Here is a 24698-nt window from a genome sequence, read left to right as displayed (position 1 = left end):
AAAAAATTTATATGAATGCCTGGCTAAATAGATGCGTCTTCAGTCTAGTTTTAAACTGGGAGAGAGAGTCTGAGCTACGAACAATATCAGGAAGGCTATTCCAGAGCTTCGGAGCTAATTGTGAAAATGCTCTGCCTCCTTTGGTGGATCTGGATATCCTAGAAATGACCAGAAGCCTCGAATCTAGTGATCTTAAAGAGCGCGATGGATTGTAAGGCGGTAGAAGATCCGTTAAATAGACTGGAGCTAAACCATTTAGAGCTTTATAAGTCAAAAGCAATACCTTGTATTTAATACGGAACTTTATAGGTAACCAATGAAGTGATGATAAAATCGGTGTTATATGATCATATTTTCTTGATCTAGTAAGAACTCTAGTGGCTGCATTTTGGACTAACTGTAGCTTGTTTATTGAAGATGCAGGACAACCAGCTAATAAAGCATTACAGTAATCTAGTCTCGAGGTCATGAATGCATGAACTAACTTTTCTGCATCAGAGACTGATAGCATATTACGTAGCTTAGCAATGTTTCTAAAGTGGAAAAAGGCTGTTTTTGTAACATATGAAATATGCTTTTCAAAAGACAGGTTGCGGTCTAGTATAACACCCAGGTCTTTTACTGTAGCGGATAAAGTAACAGGGCATCCTACTATGTTAAAGTCGTGCTGTGAAGGGTTTTGTGGACGGTTTTTAGAACCGATAAGTATTACCTCTGTCTTGTCTGGATTTAATAAAAGAAAATTACGCGTCATCCAATCTTTTATATCATTAACACAATCTGTCAATTTGGATAATTTAGCGTATTCATCTGGCCGTGATGAAATATATATTTGAGTGTCATCAGCATAACAATGGAAACTAATTCCATGTTTCCTTAGAATATTACCAAGTGGCAGCATATATATTGAGAATAATAAAGGGCCTAACACAGATCCCTGCGGCACTCCATAGTTTGCCGAAGTTATAATCGATTTTTCTCCATTTAAGTAGACGAAATGGTAGCGGTCAGGTAAGTATGACCTGAACCAGCTTAATGCTTGTCCTTGAACACCAGTGTAATTTTGTAGTCGATCTAAGAGTATTGTGTGATCTATAGTATCGAACGCAGCACTAAGATCAAGTAAAACCAATACTGAGATACAGCCTTGGTCCGAAGCTAAAAGTAAATCATTTGTGATTCTAACAAGCGCAGTTTCAGTGCTATGATGTGGCCTGAATCCAGACTGAAACTTTTCATAGATGTCGTTTTCTTGCAAGAAAGAGCCAAGTTGAGCGGACACAACTTTTTCTAATATTTTTGACATAAATGGAAGATTCGAAATGGGTCTATAATTTGCTAGGTTATTTGGATCTAATTGTGGTTTCTTAATAAGAGGTTTTATAACTGCCAGCTTGAACGTTCTTGGAACATGACCTAAAGATAAAGATGAGTTAATAATATTGAGAAGAGGCTCTTCCACTATAGGTAACACTTCTTTCAGTAGTTCAGTTGGTATAGGATCTAATAAACATGTTGTTGTTTTAGATGTAAATGTAAATGTATTTTATTTATATAGCACCTTACATCGACCGATGGGTGAACCAAAGTGCTTCACAACAAATTAAACTACAAGTTTAAAACAACAATATGAATGAATGTGAAATCAATATGAATGTGCCATCACATTACTAGGTACAAAACGCCACTTTAAAAAGATGCGTTTTAAGTCTTGATTTAAAAAGGCCCAGGTCAGTAACGATACGCATCTCACTGGGTAGCTTATTCCAAAGCTTAGGTCCAGAAACCGAAAAAGCGCGGTCACCCCAGTGTTTTGATCTGGGCACTTCCAACATAAGTTGATTGGACGACCTCAACGTCCTACCATAATTACGAATGGTCAGCATGTCTAGAATGTAAGATGGGGCAAAGCCATTAAGAGCTTTAAAAACAAACAATAAAATTTTATACTGAATTCTAAAATGTACCGGAAGCCAATGGAGAGAATAAAGAATCGGAGTTATGTGGTCTCGTTTTTTAGTGCTCGTTAACAGGCGGGCAGCTGCATTTTGGACAAGTTGGAGACGGTCAACAGAGGACTGGGAAACACCAATATAAAGGACATTACAGTAGTCCAGTCTAGAGCTTATTAAAGCGTGAATAGCCTTCTCAAGGTCATGACGGTTTAAAAACGATTTTACCTTTGCCAGAAGGCGCAGATGAATAAAAGCTCAATCTAACAACATTATCAATCTGTTTGTTGAATTTAAAGGAACTATCAAAAATCACTCCTAAGTTCCTAACCGTCTGTCTGGCCGTTGGAAACCAGGGACCAAACCCGTTAGACACAGATTCTCCAAACACAATATATTCAGTTTTATCCTCATTTAAGTGCATAAAATTTTGGGCAAACCACTGCTTAATGTCCGTGATGCAGTCAACTAAGGTACCTTGTACATTACCAGGCTTCAATGGCAGATAGATTTGCAGATCATCTGCATAACAGTGAAAAGATAGGTTGTGTCTGGCTATAATTGACCCTAGCGGTAGCATATATAATGAAAACAAAATTGGGCCAAGAATGGAGCCTTGCGGGACTCCACAGGAAAGAGAAGCACAAGAAGAAGACAAATCCCCCATCATGACAGAGAAAGTTCTATTTGATAAGTATGACATAAACCACTTAAGTGCAGTGCCATGAATGCCAACATACTGCTCCAGGCGTGACAGGAGGATTGTATGGTCTACCGTGTCAAAGGCTGCTGTGAGGTCCAGTAGCACTAAGGCAACAGGACACTTGTTATCTACAAAGAAAGCAATATCATTGTGTACCTTTAATAATGCAGACTCAGTGCTGTGGTGAGACCTAAATCCAGACTGAAATTTTTCAAGGACAGAGTTGTTTTCCAGAAAGGGTTTTAACTGTATGAAAACCACTTTTTCCAAAACTTTAGAAAGGAATGGAAGATGAGAAACAGGTCTAAAATTAGATAGCAGTGTAGAGTCAAGGTTAGGTTTTTTAAGAAGGGGCCTAACCACAGCATGTTTAAAGGCAGCTGGGACGGTTCCTAGACTAAGACAGCTATTCATGAAAACCACAAGCCCAGGACCAACAACGTTAAAAACCAGTTTCAACACTCTAGCAGGTATAATATCAAATGGACAATTTGTAGGCTTCAATGATTTCACTATCTCGCCAAGGGAAGATAGAGAAACTAACTCAAACTCCTCAAACACAGCAGAATGAGCTGGAGTAACAAAAAATTCCTTATTAAAACCTTTCCTAGTACTCTGTCTAACAGAGTCAACCTTATCAACAAAAAAGTGAAGAAAATTTTCACAGGTGATAGTTGAGACATTAGCAAGAGCAGAAATTGGTGGGTTCACAAAATAATTAATTGTAGTAAACAGGACCCTGGGGCAGTGACTGTTGCTAGAAATTAAATCAGAAAGATACTGAGATTTTGCCTCTCGTAGGGCCCTCTGGTAATCAGCAAGACCGGCCCGCAAAATGTCCAAAAGAGACATGCAGTTTATCCTTTTCCATTTCCTTTCAGCCTGCCTACAACGTTGTCTAATGGTACGAGTGTTATCTCGTGTTATCATTCTAGCTGGAGGGGGGGCTATATATTCAAACACAATGGGAAAATGATCTGAGATGGCAGTCTCAGAGATCTCTTTCACGTAAATTGAAAGCCCAAAAGAGATAATGAGATCCAAGGTATGCCCACGATAGTGTGTAGGTTTATCCACTGATTGAGTTAAATTAAAAGTTTCTAAAAGTCTTTTAAAATCAGTGGCTAATTGGTCGGACGGACAACAAACATGAACATTGAAATCCCCACAAATCAAGAGTTTGTCAAATTTTGGAAAGATGTCTTCCAAAAACTCAGAGAACTCATGAATGAAGTCCTTATTATATTTGGGTGGGCGATAAACAACGGCACATAGAACAGGGCTCACAAGGTCCATCACAAATAATTGCAGCTCAAAGCTGGAGTAAGCGTTTGTAGAAAGAAGCCGGCATTTAAATCTGTCTTTAAAAACAGCAGCAAGACCCCCTCCTCGACCAGATGATCGTGGGGAATTGAAGTAGGAACATCCGGGTGGAAGGAGCTCTGAAAATGCGGTGTTATCACCTGGTTTCAGCCAGGTTTCCGTCAACAGGAAAAAATCGTCCCGGGTTACGTATGTAACCCTAGTTCCCCGAAGGGACGGACGCTGCGTGTAATCGCAGTGGGAACGCCCCCCAGCGTAGCGCGTCTGAAGCATGAATGAAATCAGTCAATGGAGCGTCACAGCGGGTGACGTCACCGACCAGGAAGCTATAAATATCCCCTGAATACACAAGCCACCAGCTTCTAATGTTACTGAAGCAAGCGATCCAAGGGGATGCCGAGAGTATGGCAGGACACGCAGCGTCCGTCCCTTCGGGGAACTACGCATACGCATCTGACACAGTCGACCACACAATTCTTTTATCTCGTATGGAAAACTGTGTGGGAGTCAGGGGGATTGCCCTAAAATGGTTTCAGTCTTATTTTTTCGGGAGATGCTACTTTGTTAAAACGGGCGACTTTACCTCATCAACTTTGCCTCTTAACTGTGGGGTCCCTCAGGGATCAATTCTTGGTCCTATTCTTTTTGCTATTTACCTCCTTCCACTGGGACAAATTTTTAAAAAACATGGCATCTCTTATCATCTTTATGCTGATGACTGCCAAATTTATTTGCCAATCAGAAAGCATGAAGGCAGCTCCCTGACACCTCTACTGAACTGTTTAAACGATGTCAAAGCGTGGTTAGCACAAATTTTTTTTTTAAAACTAAATGAGAGTAAAACTGAGATCATTTATTTTGGCCCCACAAACCCCATGATAGATTTGGGCCGCCTAAACGACTTTGTGCATCCTGTGATAACTAATCTGGGGGTTAAAATAGACAGTGATTTTAAATTTGATAAACAAATAAATGCGGTTGTGAAATCTAGTTTTTATCATCTTCGCCTTTTAGCTAAAGTTAAACCGTTTTTGTCTTTTAACAGTTTTGAACAAGCTACACATGCTTTTATTTCTTCTCGATTAGACTACTGTAATGCACTCTATACCGGTATAAATCATAACACACTTTCACGCTTACAGTTAGTCCAAAATTCTGCAGCACGACTTTTAACAGGAACCAAAAAGCGCACACACATAACTCCAATTCTCGCCTCATTGCACTGGCTTCCTGTTCGTTTTAGGATTGATTTTAAGATTTTATTGTTTGTTTTTAAAGCTGTAAATGGACTGGCCCCAACATATATTGCGGACCTCATTCAAATTTATGCGCCAGCGAGGTCACTGAGGTCGGAGGGCCAGCTCCAGCTCGCGGTTCCCAAGACAAGACTGAAAACTCGAGGGGACAGGGCCTTTTCTGTGGTGGGACCAAAACTTTGGAACGCGCTGCCCCTCCATGTTAGAACTGCTTCGACAGTTGAGAGTTTTAAGTCTCGTCTAAAGACACATTTTTATTCCTTGGCTTTTAACACCCTGTGAGTTGTGTGGTCCTCTGATGTCTTTTATTGTTTTATTGTTTTAAATATATTTTAGGATTGAGATGTTCTTAATTTCGTAATTTTGTTTTTATTGTATGTAATTTGATCTGTATGTTCGAATCTTCTGTGCAGCACTTTGGAAACTTTCTGTTTATAAAATGTGCTATAGAAATAAAGTGGATTGGATTGGATTGGGAATAAAATCTGACGAAAGTGTGCGGTGAGGACCAGCCTGCCGCATCACAAACGTCCTGAAGAGAAGCTCCTGAAAGAAGAGCTGTAGAAGCAGCCATACTCCGGGTGGAATGAGCCCTTACAGCCAAAGGTGAAGGCTGATGGGCCGAACCGTAAGCAAGCGAGATGGCCTCGACCACCCACTTGCTCATCCTTTGCTTAGATGCTGGACACCCCTTCTTAGGTGACCCAAAACAGACAAACAATTGTTCTGATTTCCTCCACAGGGCAGCTCTGTGGACATACGCATCTAAAGCCCTAACAGGACACAGCAAATTAAGTTTCTCCTGGTCTGACGTCAAAAAAGGCGGAGGACAGAAAGCCTGTAGAACTATAGGTCTAACCGAAGTGGTTGGTACCTTAGGAACATACCCTGGTCTCGGACAGAGAAAAGCTTTTACCATACCGGGAGCAAATTCCAGGCACGAGGGAGCCACCGAAAGTGCATGAATATCTCCAATTCTTTTTAGAGACGAGATAGCAAGAAGAAGGATAGTCTTTAGTGTAAGGAACTTTTCCGAAACTTCCTCGATGGGCTCGAAAGGAGCTAGGGAGAGACCTTCCAAGACGATGGCCAGATCCCAAGCTGGTACCCTCGTGCGGACTGCAGGCCTCAGCCTCAAGGTGCCACGAAGGAAGCGAGATACAAGTGGGTGTCTCCCGAGAGAACCTCCACTCGAAGGGTCGTGGTAAGCAGCTAAGGCGGCCACATACACCTTCAGTGTGGAGTGAGATAACCCTGTGGAGAGCCGGTCCTGCAGGAAATCCAGCACTGTACCAACCGGGCAGTTAACTGGGTCCTGCTGGCGCTCTCCACACCAAGAGGTGAAAAGTTTCCACCTCGCGGCATATAACTTCCTTGTGGCGGGAGCTCTGGATTGGAGGATGGTCTCAACGACCTCAGTCGAGAGACCAGAATCTATGAGCTGGGCCCCCTCAGAGGCCAAGCCCACAGCCTCCATAGTTCTGGGCGGGGGTGAAAGATCGACCCACTCGCCTGAGAGAGTAGATCTCTCCTGATCGGTATCTCTAGGGGAGAGCCGTCGAGGAGAGACACTAGGTCCGCAAACCATACTCGGGCCGGCCAGAACGGGGCTATTAGCAGAAGACTGAGCCCGTCCCGGCGAACCCTCTCCAGAACTCCCGGGAGCAGAGCGATCGGGGGAAAAGCGTACAGACGTGACCTCGGCCACGGATGTACCATCGCGTCCAACCCCAGTGGGGCTGGCAGGCTGAGAGAGAACCACAGTGGACAATGTGATGTCTCTCTGGAAGCAAATAGATCTACCTCGGCACGACCGAAATGTTCCCATAGGAGCTCCACCACCTCGGGGTGAAGACTCCATTCCCCGGGCCTCGGCCCCTGCCTCGACAGGATGTCTGCCCCCTGATTTAAGTACCCTGGGAGATAAATAGCTCTCAAAGAAAGAATTCTCCCCTGGGACCATAGGAGAATCTGACGTGCCAGTTTGTAAAGTGGGCGAGAACGCAGACCCCCCTGATGGTTGATATAAGAGACCACCGATGTGTTGTCTGTTCGAACAAGAACATGGTGGCCCCTTAGGTCTGGGAGGAAGTGTTTCAGAGCCTGAAACACTGCCAACATCTCTAGACAATTTATGTGCCATAGACAGTGATGGTCCCCCCACAGACCCCGAGCTGGGCGACCACTCATGATCGCCCCCCACCCCGTGAGAGAGGCATCTGTCGTTAGCATAACGCGACGACAAGGAGCTCCCAACACCGGGCCTTGGGAAAGAAACCGAGGATCTTTCCACATAACCAGGGCGCGAAGACATCGTCGCGAACTCATGATCATGCGAAACGGATTTCCCCTCGGGGAGAATCCCCTGGTTCTGAGCCACCACTGTAACGGTCTCATGTGCAGGAGGCCAAAAGGTATCACGTTGGACGCAGCTGCCATGAGACCTAACAGTCTCTGGAACTGTTTTACAGTGGACGACTGGCCTAGCTTGACCTGATCTACTGCGGCGAGAATCGAAGCAACACGAGCAGGTGACAACTGTGCCTGCATCGTCGTCGAATCCCACACTACACCGAGAAAAGTGGTTCTCTGTAATGGAGAAAGAACACTCTTCTTGGCGTTGAGCCTCAACCCCAACCTCTTGATGTGAGCAAGAACGACATCTCGGTGCCGAACCGCCTGCTGATCTGATTGAGCTAGAATTAACCAATCGTCTATATAGTTCAGAATACGAATGCCCTGCAGCCTCAGCGGGGCTATAGCTGCATCCATACACTTCGTGAACGTGCGGGGTGACAGTGCTAGGCCAAACGGAAGAACCCGATATTGGTACGCTTCGCCCCCGAAAGCGAACCTCAGGAACTTCCTGTGTTGAGGGAGGATGGATACATGGAAGTAGGCGTCCTTTAGGTCTATCGTGACAAACCAGTCCTCGGATCTGATTTGTGACACGATCTGTTTGAGAGTGAGCATCTTGAATTTGAGCTTCCCTACAGTGCGATTTAAGAGACGCAGATCTAGAATGGGACGCAGCCCTCCATCTTTTTTCGGAACGATGAAGTACCGGCTGTAGTATCCTAACTCCCTGCTGGGCGGAGGAACCCGTTCTATAGCCCCCGTTCTTTATAATATTCAGGACCCACTGAGAAACATTGGGAAGCATTTCCCATTCCGCCAGGAACTCTACTAAGGGAACCAGCCTCTCGAGGCTGGCCTCTGGATGAACATCCCGAGTGACAGACACAGCGCCCTGTAACATACTGGCAGGAAACAGCTGGTCTGAGCACTCCACAACCCTCCTCGGAGGGGGCGAGCGTCCCTCGGGAAATCGCTCGCCGAGTCTCTCTACGCCCTGTATAGGCAGGGTTAGTAGAACAGACCCCTGAGGGCATCGAGAAAGACAGGGCGCCGTGTTTTTGAGCGGCGAACTCAAGTCTTTCCCGATGGGGACCACCCTCAGAGTCCTGACGTTCAGCCCGTCAGGACTTTTTCGACGCGGCCTTCCTGGCGACAATGACCGACCTCAGATCAGTCCTGCCCCGAGAAGGCCGCGCCGGAGAGCGCCCCGCCTCGTCCCTCCAGTTTGTCTGCGGGGGGGCACGAGACGCGACACTCCGCTTCTGCTGTGCTCTTTTAGAAGACGAACTCGACGGCTGGGACTGCCCTCACTCAGCAGCCCCAGTGACGCGCACTTTGAGAGGGATAAACTTATGAAAAGCAGCCGCCTGTTTTTTCTCTTCCTGGAACCTCTCAGTGACAGAGTGAAGAGCGTCACCGAAGAGGCCCGCAGGCGAAACAGGAGCATTTAATAAGAGAGATTTATCTTTTTCTTTCATAGAGGTTTGACTCAACCATAAATGCCTTTCTGTGGCCACCATGGCTGCCATAGACCGGCCAACAGATTTAGCTGTTTCCCTGGTGGCCCGGAGAGTGAGATCAGCAGTCTGCCTGAGCTCATTGATCATATCTGCCGAAATTTCTCCCCCCTCACACACATCTTTGAGCAGGTCAGCCTGATAAGCCTGCATAATGGCCATTGTATGCAAACATGCAGCCGCCTGCCCAGCCGCCGAGTAAGCCTTCCCCACCAGCACAGAAGTATTTTTCAGTGGTCTAGAAGGAAGAGCCGGTGCTTTAAGCGAAGATGCCGAGGCAGGAGAGAGATAGCTCGCGAGCGTCTCCTCCGCCTTCGGCATCGTCACATATCCAGCAGACTTTGCACCAAAAATATTACCATAAGCATTGGATTGATTGGTATATATTCTGCTCGAAACCGGTCTAACCCAGGTCTTTGAAACCTCAGCATGAAGGTCTGGGAAGAATGGTAAGCACCGGCGAGAAGGCTGAGGACGTGCAGAGAGAAATCTATCATCTAGTTTGCTTTTATTTCTAGATTCTTGTTTATCAGTTGGCCATTCAATACTGAGTTTTTCAACAGCCCGAGATAACACATCCATTAAACCTTCTTCAGCAGTATAATGAAGTGAGCTAGTTTCCTCTGATGCCAAACTTTCGACATCCAGATCCTCAGAACTGGATAATCTAAGTTCCACATCATCGCGTGCCTCCACCCGGGCAGAAGTAACCGCCGCAGCGCGTGCTTCCAGAGCCGGGTGAGAGGCACTGGATCCCGCCGGAGAAAGCTGAGATAGGGCGGGGCCCGTCTCAGCGTCGCCAGTGAGATCCATCTGCGAACCCCAAGTCAAGCGCCGCCGCTCTGCCTCAACAGAAGCGGGACCCGAGCCCTGGGGAGCTCGCAACAAACCACTCTCCTCAAAGAGCGATCGCCACGAGCGCAGAGTTCTCAAAGGAAAACGCTCGCAATGCTCACAATCGACTCCCTCGAGAGCCGACTGGGCATGCTGAACTCCCAAACAAGCTACACATAACTCGTGAGAATCCCTACCCGTGATGTAACGTGTACAGGGGGGAACACACTTTCTATACTGCTCGCTCATTTTGTTTTTTTAATATATATATATATATATAGTGAAAACTCCTGACAAATCAGACAAACACAATCGAAAGATATCAGACACACACAGAGCGCTGCTGAAGTAACAGAAGCTGGTGGCTTGTGTATTCAGGGGATATTTATAGCTTCCTGGTCGGTGACGTCACCCGCTGTGACGCTCCATTGACTGATTTCATTCATGCTTCAGACGCGCTACGCTGGGGGGCGTTCCCACTGCGATTACACGCAGCGGTAGTCCCTGAAGGGGAACCAGAGATTGAGAAATAAAAAAGTCATTGAGGATAAAAGTCTTGTTCACAACTGACCGAGTGTTGATCAGGGCCATGCGAATTAAACTCTGGTCCATCCGTTCGGAGGCATAAGCGACCGGGCGAAGATTGTCAGGTATGCAGCCCCGTCTGCAGATCCTCATGGGCCGGCAGCACGGACGTGGGTACCCAGCCTCGGAAATAGTCGGTATCAGCCATCGGTAGCAGGGATCAGTTGTTCCTCGTATGTAATAGCTGACACTCTCCCAGGAAGACCCAAGCGATGAGCGGAGGACGAGGCCATAAGCTCTCAATCTGAAACTCAATCCACCTCTCCTTCCTCGTCGTCTACGGCGGCTGTTGCGGATCAACCCGCTAGGAAAATGACACAGGTGGGGAGGTATGGACACAAGCAGAGGCGGCGGTGTGTTTGGTCGTCCGTTGCAACCCTGAATCGGCAGTTTTTCCACAAAATCACGTATATTTAAAAGAGTGAGGCGATCATACACTAGTAACGGCGACACATCACGAATTAAAAACAATAAAAATAAAATAATACACAACACAGGTAACAGGGGCAGACGGCTAGCCACACACACGGGCGCCATCTTCTCTCCAGATGAAGTGATAAGTTTATTTAACTCTTTTTGTTCTATGGTTGTAAAGCATTGTAATTGTTCTTGCGGGGTGATAATTGCGGCTGAATTGTAAGGCGCGAGCAGAGATCGAACGTTTACGATTTTGATTCTGATGCTTTCAATTTTCTCGGTGAAGAAGTTCATGAAATCATTACTACTAAACTGTAACGAGGTATTTTGTTCAGACGACGTCTGCTTATTTGTTAGTCTAGCCACGGTATTAAATAAAAACCTTGGATTATTTCGGTTGTTTTCTATTAATTTGCTGAGGTGATCCGCCCTGGCTGTTTTAAGGGCCTTTTAATAACGTGACATACTGTCTTTCCACGCGATTCTAAAGACCTCTAAATTAGTTTTTTTTCCATTTACGCTCTAAATTACGGGTTTCTCTCTTTAAAACATACGTAGTATTATTGTACCATGGTGCTATACTTTTTTCTCTGACCTTTTTTAATCTAATGGGTGCAACAATATCCAATGTTCTAGAGAGAATGGAGCTCATAGTGCTAGTTAGTTCGTCTAGTTCATCTGTTTGTTTGGGTTCAGGCAGCAGCTGGGACAGATCAGATAAGCTATTTGAGAAATGATCTATGGTGGATGGACGAATTGTTCTACCTGGTCGATAACGTGGCGCAGCATGACATATTATAGCAGTGCATAATATGCAAGTTACCAAGTAGTGGTCAGTGACATCATCACTTTGCGGTACAATATCTATATCGGTTGGATCGGTTCCATATGATATAATTAAATCGAGTGTATGATTAAGACGATGAGTTGGTCCGGTGACGTTTTACTTGACCCCGAAGGAGTTTAATAAATCTGTAAACGCAACCCCTAACGCATCATTTAAATTATCTACGTGTATGTTAAAATCTCCAACAATTAATGCTTTATCGACGTTGACCAAAAGATCTGATAGAAAGTCAGCAAACTCTTTTAAGAAATTGGCGTAAGGCCCTGGAGGTCTATATACGGTAGCCAATGCTAGAGATAATAGGGATTTTTTTCTTACATCTAAGAGCGTAACATTTAGCACAAGCACTTCAAACGAATTAAACCTATGACGAGTTTTCTGAGTAACATTAAGGGTATCTCTGTAGATTGTTGCAACACCGCCGCCACGACCGATCAGACGGGGCTCATGCTTATAACAGTATCCTGGCGGAGTAGACTCATTTAGACCGAAATAATCATTTGGTTTAAGCCAGGTTTCAGTAAGGCACAGAACATCAAAATTATTATCTGTGACCATTTCATTTACAATAACCGCCTTAGGTGTGAGCGATCTAATGTTTAGGAGACCTAGCTTTAGAAATTGTTTTTGTTCACTACTAGCGAGATTTTTTGTTTTAATAACAATTAGATTTTTTCTAGATCCCGCAGTAGATTTATTATTTGATCTTAGTAAACGAGGAATAGACACAGTTTCTATGCAATGTTCTACACTAGTATTAATATCAATTAAATTGGTGCAGTAGAGACTGTGATTTGGATTTTTGGTTACTAACATCTTGGAGATGTTATCCGACAGAAGATCTGCCCCGATTCTACTTGGGTGTAAGCCATCAGCGCGGAAGAGCCTTGGTCGCTCCCAAAACAGATTCCAATTATTTACAAAAATCAGTTTCTGCTCATTGCACCATGACAATAACCATTCATTCAGCTTCTAATTCAGACTGCACCGCGAGCAATTCAGATTTGTTCTCATCTGCACCAAAAGGTAGATAACATACACCTGATATATTCGCCATTTTAACAGATGGACAGTAAGTTAGCAATGATGCAACCAGTGATGCTATTAATATTTATACTAATTTATGACTCAAGTCTTGGGTAAAAACCGTGTTTTTAGTGGTATGGGTGTAATGTAGACGCACGATAGACGGGAAAACAAACAAACTCACAGCAGGCAACGAGGCTGACAAAAGCAGTCGATCGCAGGGCGAGCAGCAGTGAAGCAGTGTCTCGCTCTACGACCAACAATCAATGTTCAAACCGTATTTGCGGTTCAAGCCGTATAATGGCCAACAGTCCGAGTTGTAATTATGAGTTAAATGATGGTTCAGAACAGAATAAAGAGAGAAATACGGAAAAACAGAAGGAAATACGAAGCTAATACGAGGCTTAGACAGCCACGACGCAAACAAACTCACAGCTCACAGCAGGCAGCGAGGCGGACAAAAGCAATCGAGCAAGTGCTACATAACAGATAGTGTGAGTGTGTGTGTGTGTGTCTGAGTGTAGTAGTGTACTAGATAAGTTCAGACGTTCAAACAAATCCTGTTATGTTTTCTGATTTGTATTTTTCTTTATTTGTTATAAATTATTTATTGTTCCTCAGACAAGTGGAAAGTTTAAAGGCTCAAGTGCCTTAAACAAAAATCTAAATCTTTTTGTGCACTTTAAAAAAAGCCTATATATTTAATTTGGCAGATGTAAAGTATACCTGTGATGTGTGTATGTTTGTGTTAGTCCTTTTTTTTTTACTTTAACAGCTCAGGGATGTTCAAGGAGCAATCTGTTTGTGCACTTTCTAAATATATTTTGCACTGTCAGTTCTATTTTTCAATAAAGGGTTGAAAATTAATGCTTTTTTTTCTTTTCTTTTTTTTTATCCGATTCATCGATTAACCGAACAAATAATCGACAGATTAATCGATTATTAAAATAATCGTTAGTTGCAGCTCTATTTTAAATGCATCATTATATTCAAATAGCAAACACATGATGAGAGTCCCCGCATGAAAGACCCACGACTGGTAGATGAACGTGCTCTCCGAAACGGGAGGAAATAAAATTAGATTGAATGGAGGATTTTAACTTCGACAAGATGATTGACAGGGCAGTTTATGGTGACAGGAACACGCGACAGAGCTGTCCGTTAAAGGTGACGTGATCGTATGTCCCAATGCTTGCCTACTCTTTTGCTACACACTCAAAAGTATTTACTTTTTCTTCACAAAAAGAGGACATACTTTTAGGTCGTAGTATAAGTAGGCGAATCGGGACTGGGCCTGAGAGTGATTGATGAGCTGCAGGTGTGGGAGATTAGTACTCTGGTGAGTGAGGGAGTAACGTTAGAGCTTGGCAAATCCATGACAGTATTACCCCCTCCACGGCCCACTCCCGAGGTACTCCAAGGGTCTCATTTATAAACGTGAAGAGGATTGTGCAAAGATTGTGATGTATTAAAAACATATGTACACATTTAGATTAAATATGTCTCTAATTAATGGAGTTAAGCACTTCATTTACAAGAAATCATAATCAAGAAGTTACAAAAAAAATTATATTCTAATAAATATAAATATTTGTACTGGATGCAATGCTTTTGAACACTTTTCCTGTGGCATTCTGAGTTTTAATGTTTTAACTACAGAGAGGATTGCTTAGCACATGATAATAGCAGAACTCATGGTCTGAGAAAATATTTTTTGCACAAATAATGATCAATATTCACAATAAAGCCTATCTGTTTCCATTAAAAATAAAATGCAATTAAAATACTCTTTGGCCAGTGGAAAAGATTGAGAAAAACATTCTCTATGTTTTATACTATTTTGATTTATTTATTCAAAAAAAGAGCAAGGATAGGCTACTGAATGATTTATAGCAATTTATTGTGATGGCACATCCGTATCTCATATTTTCCTAATGTCTTGTACTGTTAAACATGGTATCACGTGTATAAATATTTCTATGTGGAAATAGTGATTTGATAAAGTGTCATCATCCAAATATACAGCCTCTCTTGCATGTCTTAGCATACAATCTCTTCAGATAAATCAGGCAAGACAAATCAAGTAACTCACCATATCATAAGAACAGATGAATAAAGCTTATAGAGTGTCACCCATAAAGAAAAATGCCAAAAGAATGGAGATAGACAAAATGTTGCAGAATGGCATCACTGGGCCGATTCCGATTTCAATATTTGTCACTTGCTTTTGATCACATTTTAAATGTGTAATGTTTAAAAATACATGCATTAAGGTATATTTAACGGAGGGTGTTTCAGGGAATAGGCAGATTAGAATTCAAATGCAGTGAAGACATTTATTTAAACAAACAAAACAAAAAGTAATCCAGGTACAATGAAACGTTGGCTACACATTGGGACATTGATGGTGACATGACAATGACCTTGTTGTACAGCATCACTACTTTAATTTATGAACAACAGCAGAACTGTTCATGGAGCAGACATCCTGTGGAGGCAGGGGCTGAAGCCTGGGGAGTGGAGACTCCACCCTGAGGTGGTGGAGGTCATCTGGAGGGAGCTATGTTACAAAACACTGTCGGCTATAGTTCTCCCTCATGCATCCAGCCCCGCTGTAGTTGGATGCCATGGTACAGACATGGCCAAGCCGGGTCTCTTCACGTCATGCCTGCCGAGCCAGAGTCAGCTCCGGATGATGCAACGCTAATCATCATGGCCACGACTATTTGGTGTGTGTGGCCAGTTCCAAGATGGCCATCACTCCAGAGTGTGAGTCCACTCAGGCCAAAACCTTGTGTGCATTTAAGCCCTCATGTTTGCCATGTGTCTTTGTCAACAACAACAACAACAACTTTTATTTATAAAGCACATTTAACACAATACAAATTGATCCAAAGTGCTGTACATATTGCATAGCAGAACTACGCTATAAAAACAACAATTACAAGTTTCCAAAAGCTAAAGAATAAAAATGTGTTTTCAGAGCAGATTTAAAAATATCCAATGAACGAGCAGACCTCACATGATAAGGAAGAGCATTCCAAAGCTTAGGCCCAGCGACAGAAAAAGCCCGATCACCCTTTAATTTGTAGCGAGATCGTGACACATCCCTAGCAGGACAGTATGCCACAATAAGATCACAAATGTACCTTGGTGCACAGCCAGACAACACCTTATATACAAACATACGGATCTTAAAATCAACTCTAAACTTAATGGGAAGCCAGTGAAGGGATGCCAAAACAGGAGAAATATTATCAAGTATTGTTACGTGTAACCACTGTTGGTAAGATCATGTTTAAGTCCATGTTTATCAAGCCATAAAAAAGCCAAGCCTTTGTTTTATGCTTGATCATGTTTGAGTATAATCAAACTACACTTGGGTTCTGCAAACTTGCCTCCAGTGGACTGTGATTACACATAAAATAAATAAGGTAAAAAATGCCCTTTATAAAAGTAACACCTTGGGGTAAATATCACAAATAGTGGTCGACCGATATGGGTTTTTTGATGGCCGATGCCGATGCCGATATCTTAGAGAGCAGGGTGGCCGATGGCCGATATAAAGCCGATATTTATATTTATATATCAAACATATATATATACACACACACACATATATAATATATACATACACACTTTATATTTATATAAATCAATATTTAATAAATTAGATCAATTTAATAAATATTTAAAAATATTTAAAATAAACATGCTTAGGCCCTATACTTTAGATGGCAACTTCTTGAATCTGCAATCCTATTACAGTATTTTTCACAAATAAAGCAATTGTTTAAAAATATATGAATATGTGAATAAAAAGGAAGTAAACACTGTAACAGGGCACTCAGTAATCTGGTAATTTCATGCGCACTGATAATCATATTTGTTTTACTTTGACTTTTGACAAGGTAACGCTAATTTTACATACAGCACACAGTGAAAACGACATGAATATGACACAGTGGGACACTGGATATAGCACAGCATATTTTAAAATGAAGGATTTAAAGTGTTTCGATCGCGTCTCCTGTGAAGCTGATCTTCTGTTCGCATTCACTCACTGCGCACGGACCGTCACTCGCAGGAACACGTTTATGCAGACTACAAACGCACACTTAAGATATCACAGCTGGATTCGATTAAATCTGCAAGGTTTGTGAAATTAAATGTTTATTAGATATTCAGAGATTTGTTTAAATGATGTAGATGCGCATTTGCTGAATGTTGACGGTAAATGAGAAAGTATTTTAGCCTGATTATTTGCCTTTTCGTTTACAAATAATATAAAAGCAAACGCATTACTTTTTTGCATACCATTTACTTTCTTTGATTACCAGTTCTGTTGCCACCGGTTCTGTCTAACAAAGTATTAGATATGACTGACAGAGAGACAGAGAATGTGAGTGAGCGCTGTGTGATCAGATTCAGGCGCTGCCGTTCTCTTCTCAGGTGTGATGTTCTCAGCGCCGCCCGTCAAAATAAAAGTCTGCAGCGCCGTCAAAATAAAAGTCTGCAGCGCCGTCAAAATAAAAGTCCCGCTTCCAATACATCGGCAAATCAGAAAAACTTATTGGCTGATGCCGATATTTTAAAAAAGCCAAATATCGGCCGATATATCGCCGTGGCGATATATCGGTCGACCACTAATCACATATGCAGATTTAAGTATGTAAAAGCTGATTGAACACTGATGAGAAGATTGCTTCAGAATAAATATATTTACACCAACAAAAATCCCCCATACATGGTACTGTACATACAATTTGCTATGTCCTGTACCTGATAGGCCCCAAGTTAATCAATATCGAATAAAATTGTGAACTTTTGGTCAATGCCCAGCCTTAGAGTAAATGTTTTTCTTGAAGAAAATGTAATCACACCACTGGCCTCGTGCCACTCTCTCACGGCCCTCTGGCTCGTCCTACTCGCAACATACCCCCATCGCCCCTCGCAGGCCGCCGGGCAGTGTTGGAAGTAACGCGTTACAAAAGTAATGCATTACAGTAACTTATTGCTTTTTGCTGTAACGCAGTAGTGTAAGGCATTACTAATCAATTTTCAGTAATATTTTACTCGGTACATGTTCAGTAACGCTTGCGTTACAACACACTTTTAGTTTTAATTGTAAAAAAAACACAAAAAAAACACCAAGAGCGTGAGACATTAACGAATTAAAAATCTAAGTAGGCTACTTATTGAAGTTGACGTTGCTGACTCGCGATCTTCGCAGTAGTGAATCCACTAGTGGTCGACCGATATGGGTTTTTTGATGGCCGATGCCGATATCTTTGAGAGCAGGGTGGCCGATGGCCGATATAAAGCCGATATTTATATGTATATATCAAACATGTATATATATATATATATATATATATATATATAAATATATATATATATATATATATATATAAATATATATATATATACACACATATAATATATATGCATATATATATATATATATATATATATATATATATATATATATATATATATATATATATACATATACATACATACATATATACACTTTATATAAATCAATACTTAATAAATTAGATAAATTTAATAAATATTTAAAAATAAACATGCTTAGGCCCTATACTTTAGATGGCAACTTCTTGAATCTGCAATCCTGTTACAGTATTTTTTACAAATGAAGAAATTGTTTAAAAATATGTGAATAAAAAGGAAGTAAACACTGTAACGGCAGTAATTTCATGCGCACTGATAATCATATTTTTTTTACTTTGACTTTTGACAAGGTAACGCTAATTTTACATACAGCACACAGTGAAAACGACATGAATATGACACAGTGGGACACTGGATATAGCACAGCATATTTTAAAATGAAGGATTTAAAGTGTTTCGATCGCGTCTCCTGTGAAGCTGATCTTCTGTTCGCATTCACTCACTGCGCACGGACCGTCACTCGCAGGAACACGTTTATGCAGACTACAAACGCACACTTAAGATATCACAGCTGGATTCGATTAAATCTGCAAGGTTTGTGAAATTAAATGTTTATTAGATATTCAGAGATTTGTTTAAATGATGTAGATGCGCATTTGCTGAATGTTGACGGTAAATGAGAAAGTATTTTAGCCTGATTATTTGCCTTTTCGTTTACAAATAATATAAAAGCAAACGCATTACTTTTTTGCATACCATTTACTTTCTTTGATTACCAGTTCTGTTGCCACCGGTTCTGTCTAACAAACTATTAGATATGACTGACAGAGAGACAGAGAATGTGAGTGAGCGCTGTGTGATCAGATTCAGGCGCTGCCGTTCTCTTCTCAGGTGTGATGTTCTCAGCGCCGCCCGTCAAAATAAAAGTCTGCAGCGCCGTCAAAATAAAAGTCTGCAGCGCCGTCAAAATTAAAGTCCCGCTTCCAACACATCGGCAAATCAGAAAAACTTATTGGCTGATGCCGATATTTTAAAAAAGCCAAATATCGGCCGATATATCGCCGTGGCGATATATCGGTCGACCACTAGAATGCACCAGAGAGAAATGCACATTTTATAAGCAGAGAGCAGTCCGTTTTCTTTCGTTTTGAATTGTTCTGTTTACAAGTAGACATTTCAATATAGATATATTTTTCAGGTCTGTGAAGTTGGCTAATTTATACGCTGAGTTTCGGTTAATTTATGAGACGCGCTCCAGTTCACACGCAGGCGCCTCCGTGTCCTGATTATCTATTGGATCTATCCTGCTATATTTACTTCTTATTTATTAAATCCAGGCAATTGGTTGATGAAACATTGATTAAAATTAAGATACAATTAGTACAAATCGAAATTCACTTTAAAGAAAAGCTTTGTGTCTTCTGTTTGAGGTCGCTGTGAAAGTTTTAAAACAGTCTTTTAGTGCCGCTTCAGAGAGGTCGCGTCCATAACGGAGAACACGTAAAAGAAAATAAAATGAATATTTTATGTTCTGTGGAGAGCCAACCCTTCTTCATCCGATGGGTAGTACTACTTTTGATTTGCGCAGTGTAATTCACAGAAGTACAAAAACATATTTTGCCTCCTAAAAGTTAACTGTTAACCGTTGCCAGAGCGTCGACGCTCTGAAGCGTTTTTTTTTAAATAGTTCAAAGTTACTATCAGATTTAATGTTATTACCTTGACAAACTATACATCATTAAAAAGATAAGATTCAGTATTTGACACTATTGTATTCTGAGAAACTTATAGTGACAGTTATGTCTTAATTTGTGTCAGGAGTTATGTAATCAAAAAATTAGTCGATACCTTTAATTATGAGCGTTAGCCGGTCTCATTCAGAAAAAAAACTCCTGTGAGGTCGTCATGACAGCGCTTCACAAAACAACGTCCCTCAGGGCTTTTAGCTAAAACATGTGCAGATTTGGAGAAATATTGATAGATTCTCATAGGTTTACTTCAGATTTATATAGACAGGAATAATATTTATTGAATTTATACCCAAATTGGCCGATGTAATCATTATGAGCGCTGGATACTCTGATGTACTGTTTTCAATCCATACCAGCAGCCTGAGGGCGCAGTCCATATATGGAACACATGAAGAAGAGCCATAATCATGTGACATTCAGGAAGTCCCGACACAAACAAAGCTTCCAGAGATCGCTGTAACATGCAGATAAAAACGTTTTGAAGACAATAAACATGATTGCAATTATATTTGATTTACCTGTGTTCTTCAAGCCATGTCAGGTATTTTCATAATAATAGATTATATTTATAATGTAATGCTAATCGATATAGACTTTATCATTGTGCAGAATACTATAAAATAATAAATTTTCTGTCAAATTTTTTTATCTGAAGCCAAATCAGATCACAGAAGGTTATTAAAAACACTCGACTTGCCCTGTAAAGTACGTTTGGAGAACAAACATGGTTTTAATCTCATAAATGGTCGTGTATTGATGGTGTGCTAAGCTAACATGCTAGTTAGCCCTCAGGTGCACCTGCCACCTAGCGGTTATTTTTATGATTTTTTTCTAAATAGGAATGCTTACTGAAATGTGATATAGTTTCAAATTGTGAAGTGAGAACTTTGAGAAAAGAAATTATGGATTGAGACCGTGTGAATAGCCAGTCGTTAGTAATTTATAATGAAGACAAAAGAAAAACATATTTAGAGCCATAAACAGGCCGGAGAGCTGTGAATGTGTGCAGAGGAGACTGAGACTGAATGGGGCTCGTTTACACCACAAAACAATAGAGACAATAGACTGAATAGATGCTTAGAAGACGACAATAAACATCAGTTTGCATTTTAGAGTCTAATCAAAATAAAGTCATATGACATGATCTTGAAAAACATTTAACTAAATACAGAGTTTTAGACTTGTCATCTTCAGATTTTAAATATAACATGGTCAGACATATGGCTTTAGCTGCAGTGCATTCATAGATTGATACAATGCCAACTTTTATTTTATTTTCATGAAGATATTTCAGAAAAAATAAATTTCTAAAAACTTTACAAAACTTTGAAGGTATTTATAACATTTTTTTCATTATGACAATAGTTAATTCTACATTTACAATAAACTCCCAGGTGTCAGCTTTCAAATGAGATCATACTTGTGCTTTTAGTGCAAAGGGTTCATGAACTGTATGTGTTTCAGTTTGTGTATGTCCATTCTGGGGATTTTTCAAAAGTGGGGTTGCAGCTTAACAGGAGGAGACAGCTTATTATCGTCATATCAAATAAATGTAAAGTAGAGAAAGGCTGTTGAATTTATGAGCTCTGGAAATCTGATTATTTTTTCACTGAGAGTCGTAATGATTGCATCAATCTCATTTGCACAATGGACAAATGGACACTCTCCATTATGAAAGAATAATTAAAGTGAACGAGGACAAAAGTAAAGTTGGCATTAAAGTTGCGATCATCTTTTCTGTCCTGCTGTGACGTATATAACCGAGTATCAAAGCTGGTTTCTGCCATGGAATACATTTTGATCTGTCGCAATTCTGAGAAAAAAGTCAGAAGTTATAGATTTAAACTAGAAGTCTGAATTGTGATTTGACTTTATAATTCTGACTTTTTAAATTGGTTAATTATTTATTGTTGTTTATTTAATCAGGGGCAATACACATTACTGCAACATGTAAAAAGCCAAAATGGCTCATTCTGATCTGTAATCTATTTGGCAGATTTATGTTAAAGACAAAGAGAAAACAAACAAACTCAAATTTAACACACAAACAAAAACTTCCGTAGCAGGAACTACAAATGCTCACCATTCTGATTCGACAGTAACCACAGTTTCTAGAAACAACAATGACTTCTTATATGTTTTAATGGGAGTTATTTTAGAGGGTTTTTTTTTTAATAGAGAGATTTAAAATGTAAGATAAGTCACAATTACCTTCTTTATGATATTTCATTATTATTTAGTAGCAGAAACAAGCTTCCACATCTGTGAGACAAGAACCTCGTTTACTGTCAGCGAGGGGTTGAATTAAAGACGTAAATAAAAGACTAGATCTATTCGTAAACAGTTCTTTAATGAAATCAAAACCATGGCAACAGATGAATTAATATTACACAGAAAACTGCCCTGGAAACTCAAAGTCCAACACAAACACAGATCAACCGTGACAGTTTCTCTACAGTTTAAACGCCTGATGGATTTATGCTACTGCAACTAAAGGAAAACACTGCTTTTTTCAGTAATATTTGCATATTCCATTCATATGTATATTTTTAAATATAATTTAAAAAAATATATTCTAAAAAATATATAATTTGATAGTGCAGCTGAATATGGAATCCATAGAATTCAATTGTAATGTCATTTCCTACATGCAACTTCTCAACTTTATTGAACATAGGGCAAAAATAACTGTGCTTCATTATTGGTTAATTTGCACATTGAACAATATTTCAGTCCAGGACAGTTTGACTGTGACCAAAAAAATGCTATTTAGAGTCTGCATTCATCATTCACACACTCCAAAAATAAAAATATAAAAATAAAAATAAATATTATAATTATATATATTATAAATAAATATTATATATATATTTAACATTTTTAATTTTAAATAATGATTTTATTTAAATAATATTTTCTAAATGCATTTATTCAGATTCTTTAGAATCAGCAAAAAAATCTGTTAATTATGAAAAAATAAGCAGCTAAAAAGTGTGAATATTGTTTAAATATGACTGACTGCTATATTTATAGCGCATTATATATATATATGTATGAGATTGCTTGTATATAATAATTTTGATTTAGTGATGATGAATATATACACCTGGTTATTGTGTATTTAAACCAATTAGTTTAGTACTACATAATGTGTTTCATTGTTTGTTTGACTGACTGACAAATGTATGACAAATATGCGTCACATTAAGTTCATTAGTTTTATTACAACTGATTTCAAATAGATGGCAATATTGTATATAATTAAAATACATAAATATTAAATATTACCCTACATGAACTTTTTGAGTGCAGGAGCTTTTTAAGATGTCGCCTGTAATTAGTTTGGTCAAATGAGGACATACATGTGGTTAAACTATAAATGCCTGGCCATTAAATAACCGTTAATAAATAAACAAATAAAATTTACCAAAACACAATTAATGATCCACAATGTTGCCACAATGGACGATTATGAATTAAAAACATTATAAAGTTACAAATGCACAGTCATTCGATTAATGGTTGGCTTTATAGTTCAGCAGAGAAGATTCTCCTTGTGTTGATCAGTTTTTACATCAATCTAAAGTGGTCTTTCAGAGTCTCTTTTATAGCTATTTATTTAAAATGCAGCTCAAATTAAATTAACTTACCATTTTACATATTTTATTACCTTTAAAGAGTTTGGTGTAACGTTTAAAGCGATTACAATTGTAATTCTGTCATGCAGATATTTCAGATATAAACATTGGCAACCAAACTACATTGGAGCCCATTGACTTCCACTGTACACAACAATATACGCTTATATACGATATAAATGTTCAACAGGAGAAAGTCACACAGTTTTAAAACGACATAAATGACAACATAATTTTCATGGGTGGAGATTAAAGTATACAAATAAATTAAAGGCTAGATCTTACAAATGAAGACTGAATTTCAATATTAATAATGTTTTATGCTTCTCCTTGATGGATGTCAACTGTCACTTCATTACATTCGCAATTTTATAACATTTAAACAATTAGTTCCGAATCTGATCTGAGCAGTAAGAATTGAAATCTAATATGTGACAATGATATAAAGTTGTTATATATTTCGATATATGTTGAGGAGATCAGCAATACTCAGCCACTGAACGCATAGCCTCATTCAACAGGATGTGTTTCACAAACATCGACATACATGCTTTCTTTTATTTAATTCAGACGTCGTTTAAAGTGCATTAGGCTCTGTGATTATTCTAAACCAGCTTTTGTACAAACTTTAAATGCACGCGTTCAGGTTTAAATCATAATGCATGCTATTGACTGGTAAGAGAATGAGCGAGTAAGAAAGTCGATGCCTGACCGTTATGTGTCCGTCTTCGGTCGCAGTCCGTCACGGTCCAATGAGAGTTTCCTTCCTTCCTTCCTTCCACAGAAACCCTGACTGGGATCGGATCTGGAACTGGATCTGGAGCGCAGTTTGAGAGGATCGAGTAAGCACTGCCTCTCCTCTGTCGAGCTCGAAGCCTCAGGGCAACACCAGTTTCCGGGTAATGTTTAACTGAGCATTTCACACAGTACAGCACACAAACACACTTTCAGTTTATTTTAAAGTCACTCTGTTCTACAATGAGCAATATTTTAAAACCTTGCCTATTTATCATGTTTAAAATTAATGGAGACAAACACAATATAGTGCATTGTTAGTTCAATTATATAACTAG

At 40.1% G+C, this 24698-nt stretch overlaps 1 protein-coding gene across 1 annotated transcript in view; it reads right to left on the bottom strand.

Annotated features, from left to right (window-relative positions):
* cysltr1 (cysteinyl leukotriene receptor 1) overlaps positions 1–24498 on the bottom strand; it is a 54575-nt gene extending 30077 nt beyond the window's left edge. The window contains exon 1 of the mRNA XM_077237749.1: positions 24338–24498. The gene's annotated coding sequence lies outside the window, so the exon portion shown is untranslated. The remainder of the gene's footprint in view (positions 1–24337) is intronic.
* Between the last annotated feature and the right edge of the window lie 200 nt (positions 24499–24698).

This window comes from Siphateles boraxobius, unplaced genomic scaffold (assembly GCF_051911475.1).
Source record: "Siphateles boraxobius isolate OS27281-9 unplaced genomic scaffold, OSU_SipBor_1 207, whole genome shotgun sequence".
In the NCBI taxonomy this organism is placed as follows: domain Eukaryota; kingdom Metazoa; phylum Chordata; class Actinopteri; order Cypriniformes; family Leuciscidae; genus Siphateles; species Siphateles boraxobius.
This window is presented reverse-complemented; position numbering and strand designations above follow the sequence as displayed.